This window comes from Hemicordylus capensis, chromosome 4, assembly GCF_027244095.1.
Source record: "Hemicordylus capensis ecotype Gifberg chromosome 4, rHemCap1.1.pri, whole genome shotgun sequence".
In the NCBI taxonomy this organism is placed as follows: Eukaryota; Metazoa; Chordata; class Lepidosauria; order Squamata; family Cordylidae; genus Hemicordylus; species Hemicordylus capensis.
Window position 1 is genome coordinate 128,651,052 of NC_069660.1, and position 9,450 is coordinate 128,660,501.

The following is a 9,450-nucleotide window of genomic DNA, read 5'->3' on the forward strand; positions in this document are numbered from 1 at the left end:
CAAAAGTCTTCTCCAGCACCAAATTTCGAAAGCATCAATGCTTTTTCTATCTTGCTTCTTCAAAGTCCAGCTTTTTCATCTATAGAGTGTCATGGGAAAAACCATGGTCTGAATGATTCTAATCTTTGTAGGTGTAGACATGTCACAGTATCTAAATATCCTTTCCAAGACCTTCATTGCAACCCTACCAAGTGCTATTCTGTGGTGTATTAACTGCTGGATCCTTTATGGCTGATGGTCGATCCTAAAAGGCAGAAGCTATCCACCACTTCAATGTCTTCATTGTCAATTCTAAGGCTGGTTGCTGTACCCATTGTCATTAGTTTAGTCTTCTTTACATTTAGCTGCAGTCCCATTTTTTCTCTGTGCTTCTTGACTTTCATTACTAAGCTTGCAGATCATCCACATTCTCAGCTATCAGAGGGTGTCATCAGTGTAGCGCAGGTTATTGATGTTTTTTCCTTCAGCTTTAAAACCACGCTCTTCTTCTTCCAATCCAACTTCTCTCAGTAGATGTTCAGCATATACATTGAAGAAATAAGAAGAAAGTATACAGCCTTGTCTTACTCCTTTGCTGATCTGGAACCAGACTGTTTCACCATGTTCCATCTAGACTGTGACTTCCTGTCCTGTGTATAGGTTTCTAATGAACCAGCATGGTGTAGTGGTTGGACTAGGACCGGGAAGACCCAAGTTCAAATCCCCATTCAGCCATGAGACTTGCTGGGTGACTCTGGGCCAGTCACTTCTCTCTCAGCCTTACCTACTTCACAGCGTTGTTGTGAGGAAAAACATAAGTAAGTAGTACACCGCTCTGGGCTCCTTGGAGGAAGAGTGGGATATAAAATGTAAAAATAAAAATAATGTTTTGGGACACTCATTTTCCTAAGGATATTCCACAACTTGACATGATCAATGCAATCAAAGGTTTTTCTTTAGTCAATAAAGCACATATTGACTTCTTTTTGGTTTTCTTTGGCTTTCTCAATTATCCAGCATGCATCAGCAATGATGTTTCTTGTTCCTCGGCCTTTTCTGAAACCATCTTGAACATCTGGCATTTCCCTTTCTATGTAGGGCTCTAATCTGTGTTGGATGATCCTAAGCATTATTTTGCTAGCATGTGAAATGAAGGATATTGTGTAATGGTTTGTGCAATCTGTTAATCTCCTTTCTTTGGTATGGGTATGTAGACTGACCTCTTCCAATCTGTTGGCCACTGTGTTATTCTCCAAATTTGCTGGCATAGTTTGGTTAGAGCCTTGACTGATTCTTCTTCTGTTGTTTGCCATATTTCTGTAGCAATTTCATCCATTCCTGTAGCCTTCCGACTTGTTAATGACCGGCGTGCTGATCTAACTTCATCTTCCCGTACTAGAAGTTCTTGCAAGTAGGGAATATCTTTTAGAGTATCTTGGATGTTGATGTCCCTGCTATACAGATTTTTAGTATACTCCTTCCATCTCTGTTTGATCTTCTCTGAGTCAGTTACCTTTGGCATCCCTTAACATACCAATTTGAGGTTGGAACCTCCTTCTGAGTTCAGAGTTCTTTTGGAAAACTTTCCTTGTTTTTCCATGTCTTATTTGGATTCAACATTAGTTTGTTATCCCTCATCCAGCCCATTACTGCCTCCAAGTGAGTGTTTAGGGCAGTTATGCCTTTTCTACCAGCTTTTCCAGATATATCTCTTAGAATCATAAAGTTGGAGGTGTTCTTGAAAGCCATCACATCCAATCCCATTGGATGTAAATAAATCCACCACAACAGATGGTTGTCCAGTCTCTGCTTGAAGACCTCCAATGAGGGAGCGCCCACCACCTCCCTCAATAATTGATTCCATTGTTCAATCCTCTTTGGAACAATTCATGCTAAGGATGAAGTACAGTATGTCCACTTGGGTGTCCAGCAATTCACTCACGCTGAACAAGCAATGAGTCATTTCAAGATCTGGCCACAGTTACCCATGCCTTAGTCATGTCACAGCAGGATTACTGTAACACGCTCTATGTGAGGCTGCCCTTGAAGAATATCCAGAAACTGAAGCTTGTGCAAAATGCGGCAGCTAGGGTTCTATCTGGAGCTGCCCGGTGTGATCATATTACACCTATTTTGAAAGAGCTGCACTGGTTACCAGTGTATTTCCAGGTCCAATTCAAGGTGCTGGTTTTGATCTTTAAAGCCCTTAACAGTTTGGGCCTAGGATACCTGAGGGGCCGCCAGCTCCCAAGGGTTGCTGCCCACTTGATGAGATCATCTGAGGAGGCTCTGCTCCAGGTGCTGACAATGAGGGAGGCTCGTTTGTCGTGCACACGGGACAGGGCCTTCTCTGCTGCTGCCCCCAGACTTTGGAACGCTCTCCCAGGGGTCATTTGCTCCTCGGACTCCATCACAGTTTTTAGAAAGCTTGTTAAATCTTGGCTTTTTATCCAGGCCTTTACATGGTTGTTCTATTGCTGCTTCTGTGTGTTTTTATCTGTGTATAGTTTTTATGTTTGTATTTTATATATTTTAAATCAGATTTGTTTTATATTTTTAGCTTAATACTTTTAACTATCATTTTTATTATATGTTTTTTAACTTTTGTAAACCACCTTGGGATTGTTTTTAATGAAAGGCGGTATATAAATTTAACAATAAATGAAATAAAATACAATCACCAGCTTTAATTTCATCTAATGGCTGCCCTAGCCATCTAATGGCACAGCAGGGAAATGACTTCCAGAAGCCAGAAGTTGCCGGTTTGAATCCCCACTGGTGAAACACCTATCTCGGGCAGCAGTGATAAAGGAAGATGCTGAAAGGCATAATCTCATACTGCGTGGGAGATGACAGTGGTAAACCCCTCCTGTATTCTACCAAAGACAACCACAGGGTTCTGTGGGCGCTAGGAGCCAACACCAACTGATGGCACACTTTACTTTACTTTAATGGTTGCCCTGCCCAACAGTAAACACAACCTCTGAGTAAATCTAGCTACCATCTAATGAGACATAAAAGGTCCATCAATAATTTTTAATTAGTTTCTGGTTTGGGCTGTGTGAAGATTGCTAGGTACATATCCTTCAAAATTAGTAGGCCGATGTTCTGCAGATGATGCAGCTCTAGCAAAAGAGGTTTTTCTCACCTAATTGCTGAAATGTTGTCTCTCTTTGCCACCTTCTCATCAATTGTTTCTAACACACGTTTTTTGCCCCATTCATTCCACATCAAGGTAAACATTGTGTATTTTGCATAGTGCATAGTGAGCTTTGCACACATGTGAGTAAGAACAAAATCCGATGACTCACTGTAAGAAAACACTATCAGGTTTTAACCACCATAAAATAAGCAAAAGCCATAATCATGCAACAAAATTGAAAGAAGCATTTTCTATCCTCAGTGAGGGCTCTGTTTGTAGCATTCTGTTATTTCCAAAATACTGTTCAATCTGCAGGGTTTGTGCATATTGTTATAGGATCACCATCTTGCCCATTTCTCTTTCATCTCTTTAGAGTCCAATTTGTGGTACATGAATCTGAACAGGCTTTAGATGTTTAATGATTATAGTGCAATTTGGTGGATTTTCCACAAAAATTGGCTTCACTATAACGTAAGCAATTATTGACTGATATATGTGATATAATTAATATAATATAATATAATATAATATAATATAATATAATATAATAAATGTGATATAATCACAATAAAATTGAACTTCTCTTTACTGTCTGTTGATTACACCAGGACAGTTTTGAAGAGCAGTTTAAGGTTAAGAAGTATTCCCAGCTCTTTTTCACTTGTGTCCCTCAGGAAAAAAAGAGACTAGATAAAGGTATACATTAAAAGCAGCAGGTAATATCGTAAGAGACTAATTAAAAACATGAAATGCTTATTGCTTTTGCTTTTGTGAAATCTGTGGTTCAAGCCGAATGAAAGTTAGGTGAACCAATTAGAACACAAGTCACGTCAAACTATTTCATTATCCATGTCCTGCAGCACGATAGCCCACTGAATACCTTTTTAAAGCTCTGCCGTGACAGCAGCAGGTTGAATATAATGAACAATGTTAAAAATGGGAACGCACAATGACAAAGCTAGGGAAGAAGAAATCGCCTAGAAAGCTGACTGGCTGTAATTACTGAATGCTGGTTCTGTCTCAGTTGGCTTTTGAACAAAGGTAGCCGCCTTCAGCAAGTTACATTTTCTCAGCAAAAATGAAAGCCAGGGAAGATGCAAATATTAGTGATACACAGTCCCTAACCAAAGTCATTGTCTGCTTCTATTAAGTTCATTTTTTCTCTTTTAGGTTTTGAAGTCTGTGCTATTTACAGAGTAACAGACCTAACTCAAAGCAGTGGATTGTCTTTTAAGTTGGACCTGAAAATGACTGGGATCATATTTGCAGAAAAATGGTACACATGAGGCCCATGCAATTTATGACAAAAACAGCCCACCAGCCATGAATGGTGGCTGCCATGCGCTCAATAAGCTTTCTGTTTTTGCAGCGTTCCTGGAACTACAAACATAGTAGAAGGGGATTCTAGTGTCTGGCACTATATGCTGCTGTTGAGTTGCCTTTGGTGTGGTTGGTCACATCGTGTGCAGGCCTGATTTACTGTATACTCCTCAGCTGTGGGAGAAAGGATGGGAAAGCAGGAGCACTGGAACAAAAGAGGAAGAAAACCTCTAGGGTGAACAAGTTATCAGTTTATTATGCCCAATGTATTTTGATTAAAATCTTCATGGGGGCACTGTAGAAAGATAATATTCTTATGTTCTTCACAAGCTCTGCAGCAAACAAAAAAGGATCAAGTGTGGCTATTACTGTGAAAGACCAAGCAAATTCTGATTTATACCATACCAAACATTTTTTCTCTGGGCCCAGCACTAATTCGTAACATTGACCATCCTCCCAATCCCTTGTCTGTTTTGCAAAATCAGAAAATATGTGTCATTTAGCTTACATTTCTTGCTCCCTAATTTGTACTTGTAGCCAGGCATAGCATGTATGTATAGTAACTGTACATTAGTGGCAAAAGTTATTGCAGCACTGTTCCAAGTCTCTGGGATCTAATAGCAGTTCTGTGCATTCTGGAGACTACTAATCTCAAAGGGGTGCCTTTGCACAGCTTCGGCTAGTGCGCCAGCTGCGTCCCTTTCTCGAGAAGGCAGATCTGGCCACGGTTACCCACGCCTTAGTCACATCGCAGCTGGATTACTGTAACGCGCTCTACGTGGGGCTGCCCTTGAAGAATATCCGGAAACTGCAGCTAGTGCAAAACGCAGCAGCGAGGGTTTTATCCGGAGCTGCCTGTTGGGAGCACATCACCCCCATTTTGAAAGAGCTGCACTGGCTGTCAGTTGTTTCCGGGTCCAATTCAAGGTGCTGGTTTTGACCTTTAAAGCCCTTAACAGGTTGGGCCCAGGGTATTTGAGGGACCGCCTGCTCCCAAGGGTTGCTGCCCGCTTGACGAGGACATCTGAAGGGGCCCTGCCGGGTGCCAACACTGAGAGAGGCCCGGCTGTCGTGCACTCGGGACAGGGCCTTCTCTGTTGCTGCTCCCAGACTTTGGCATGCTCTCCCAGTGGCCATTCGCTCCTCAGACTCCATCACGGCTTTTAGAAAGCTTGTTAAAACTTGGCTTTTTACCCAGGCTTTTACATAATCATTTTTACGGCTGCTTCTGTGTGTTTTTATCTGTTGTATTGTTTTTATGCCTGTATTTTATATGTTTATATATATATATATATATTCAGCTTGATGTTTTATTGCCTTTTTATTGTATATTTTAACTTTTGTAAACTGCCTTGGGGTTGTCTTTTAATGAAAGGCGGTATATAAATGCAACAATAAATAAATAAATAATCTAACATACCTATATTCTGAGGACTATAATGATATCAGCAGCACTGGCTCCTGCTGTTCCTAGGATCTTGCAGTCCTGGGTATTATTTTATTTATTTTATTTATTTCATTTATATACCACCCTTCCAAAAATGGCTCACAGTGGTTTAGATCAAAATAAAAACCATTAAAATCAATCAATTAAAATCAAAACTAAATCAATTAAACAACTAAAATCATTTAAACATTAAAATCATTAACATTAAAATCATTTGAAAGCAACATTAAAAACTTAAAATTATAAATCTAATTAAAAGCCTGGGTGAATAAATGTGTCTTCAGTGCCTTTTTAAAAGTTGCCAGAGATGGGAAGGCTCTTATTTCAACAGGGAGCACATTCCAAAGTCCAGGGGCAGCAACAGATAAGGCCCGTTAGTAGCCGCCAAACGAGTTGGTGGCAACCGACAACTTGTCGGTTATGGCACTTGTCCCTATCTCCTGCTGCCAGTTGGATGCCACAACATGTCACATAGGGAAACATACATCTGCCTCTCAAACTAAAAGTCCTATATTTTGGATAACCTTATGGAGTTTATGGGTTTGGATAACTTTATCCAAAGTTTATGGGTTTGGAGTTTATGGGTTGGGATAACTTTATGGAGGAGACGTCTATCATCGGCTACTAGTTGGAGGGCTAAAGCAGACAGGGAAAGGAGCTTCCAGTCAGTGATTCCACAAACCACTCACTGAGGAAGCTCTGCCAGGACCAACTGGCTCTGTCCATGGTACTGGCCATGCCCTTTGCATCTGCTGTCAGCTGCAGGGGGCATGGCTTGAGCTTGGGGTATACGCACTCTGGCCACCCAAGTGCTTCATACGCCCCTGCACAGAAGCCCACGACCCAGCATTCTGAATCACTGGGAGACTCTCCCTGACAACAGCACCGCCTCTTCAGATAAACGTTCTCATGGTGAATGCATGAAGGGGCGTCAAGGCACACATACTGTTGTGAGATACAAGGTCTGTGGCTATCTAGTGCTTGAATAGGGATTTTGACTCCAACAATTCCTCACAGGATCTAGACATCTCACACAGGCACAGGAAAATAAATTTTTGAATAAACGTTCTTAAGCATAAATTATTATTTGTTTTATTTACTACATTTATAGCCTGTTGTTCCTCCAAGGAGCCCAGAGCAGTGTACATTATTTATGTTTATCCTCACAAAAACAATGTTAGTCTAAGAGACCAGTGACTGGCCCAGAGTCACTCAGCAAATTTTATGGCTGAACAGGGATTTGAACTCGGATTTCCCCAATCCTAGTCCAACACTCTACCCAAGGAAAAGTGATTAGTATTTCAGTACATACAAGAAGCTGCTTGAGGAAGAAAAAACACAAGACAATCAGGAATTGTTCAGATACAAGACTGAAAATTGGCTTTTCCTTAATTTGACTTTTGATCCAAATGTAAACTCTAGATTGCCCAGAAGGGTGCTTTTCAGATCCAGGGCTACCCTTAACCCAAATCTACAATATCTGACCAAGTTTTAATTTCTTACTGTATCTTGCCCTCTTTATTTCTTCACCCTCTCTCTGTTCTTCTCAGAGCATATCTATGCTGAAGATATATTGGTTTAAAAGCCATCTTTTCTTTCCAAGGAAGCTTAGGAACGATAGCTGTTGGGGTGGAGGAAGAGGACAGGGGACCATTTTGTTTATGTATTTTCTTTGTAAACCACTTTGTGAACTTTGATTAAAGAGTGGTATATAAATATTTATAATAATGAAAATTAATAATTTCACTGAACTACAGCACTCAGGATTGGGAGAGGAGGAAGCCAAGATACTTAAACTGGTATAGAACCATTCGCATACACATATAGCATAAACATGTACCCTCGTTCTCTTTATCCTCTCTTCCCTTTCTTTAAAAAAACATTAGTAGTTATAAAGAAGAATTCAGAAAGCCTATTTTCTGCTTCTTGTAATATGGTAACCCTTTCCTAAGACCTCCTCCCACATGCTGTAAATTTGGTTTATATCTATCTGTTAACACAAGAGTTACATAGGGATACTGTCTATACCCCCTTGACCAGCATCCTCTAGGGCCCCCTCCCATGTGTTTTGAATCTGTTTTGTTATCAAACTGTAAATGCAAAAATTATTAGAGGGATGGACAGATGGACACACACACAAAAATGGTGATCTCCTCCTTCCTTTCAGAGGCTAAAAAAAGCAGCAAATGCTCTGGTGACACTGGTGCAACCTTTTTTAGGGCAAGCTGTGACTCACTCAGAGGTTATAGAGCCATCAATGACCAGGCCCCAAATGGTATGTTTGATTTTGCTCCTGTATAGGGGATCCTATTTTTGCAACAAATTTTATTTCAATCAGGTACTATGTTTTGCTGAAAAGACAGCAAATTATATATTTACAAGGTTACTTCATGAGAGGCCTTAGTGAGCCCTAAAGGGACATAGCAGAGGAAGCCACTAAGCCTTGGGAAAAGGATGCTGTGGACTCCCAAAAGAGCCATTCCCCTCCGCCTTTAGAGCCTGTTTAAATAAGCCTACAAGAATACGGTAAAGAAAAATAAGAAGTAATAGCTAGTAAGTGTCTACAGCAGCTGGATGCTGTACGTAGAAACAAATAATAAATATGATGATACATGCCCTAAGAATAGATGAAGAAAAATACAGAGGGAGAAGGTAATTAAAAACAGTAGATGAGGGATTGAGCTGGAATCAGGGCAGGGGGCAAAGAGTTGAAAGGAAAAAAGTTCACTTATAAAAAGCATGAAAGTTTTACAAGGAACTTTTTTCAAAGCATAGATAGAGGAAACAAAGTAGATATCAAGTTTGAGCTACTTTACATCTATTACAATATTTATTCTTTTAGAAACAAGGCCCAAGGAGAAGAATCTGGGCTTTTGGAAAACAGCAGGTTGGGTTTTGTGCAAGCATTTGTCACAGATTTGTTTGTTTATAATATGACCCATTCCTTGGACTCTGTCAGGATAGCATGAGGCACAGATTTGAAGAGGAAAGCACATTCTGTTTTACACTTTATATCTTACTTCCCCCATATTTTACTGTTGAACAAAATGACTTCAACCACCACCTGTTTCGATGTTTTATTCATGAATGTTTCATCTTTATTAAAAACCCAAAAGTTCTAGTTGCTTAGCTTAGAGATACATACCTTGGGATTACAGATTCTCACTATAATTATGATGCAGAAATATAATGCATCAGTTCTGTTTTACTTTGTATGTCCATATACAGAGGTATACACGAAGAGCAATTAAAACAACAAGAATAAGGACTTGGTTACCATCATCCATTTGCTGGTAACCTCATGGACTGATAATAATGATGGGTTCTTTCCAAGGCAGATCACTATTGTTCCAGCTAATGTCAAACGCTCCTGTAAATCTCCTGAGACTTTTACACACAGCAGGCTTTACCACAAGTTTCTTGGGAGGCTTTACTGTGAACTCGAAGTAGTCCCCCAAAAATGACACAAATAGTGGATTTTTTTACCACGGATATAAAGCGGGCTGCACTCTAACGTGCAGTGAAAAATCTGAATTGTGTGTGAACTGCTCTCCGATAATTT